The following is a 305-nucleotide window of genomic DNA, read 5'->3' as shown; positions in this document are numbered from 1 at the left end:
AGAATCATTTAAGTTTGTCACTTCAGCGTTTAAAGCTGTGCCATACTTCTTGTAAGCTACGTATGTATCAGTTCACTCCCTCTAGTGTTAGGTAATGTGAATGTCCCCAGTTTTGATCATCGAACTGCAAAGCAGTCTCAGATACATTGAGTTTATATGGTTATTGTAGTTGCTGTCTTGACAGGTTAAGTTTGAACAAATAAAACGTTTAGGACTACCATTATATGTCCATATAAGTTATTTTGAGCATATCAAAAAGCATGTTGTGCCACTTGAAGAAAACAAAACAACCTTGGTTACAAATA

Source organism: Cyprinus carpio, chromosome B12 (genome assembly GCF_018340385.1).
Source record: "Cyprinus carpio isolate SPL01 chromosome B12, ASM1834038v1, whole genome shotgun sequence".
Classification (NCBI taxonomy): Eukaryota; Metazoa; Chordata; class Actinopteri; order Cypriniformes; family Cyprinidae; genus Cyprinus; species Cyprinus carpio.
This window is presented reverse-complemented; position numbering follows the sequence as displayed.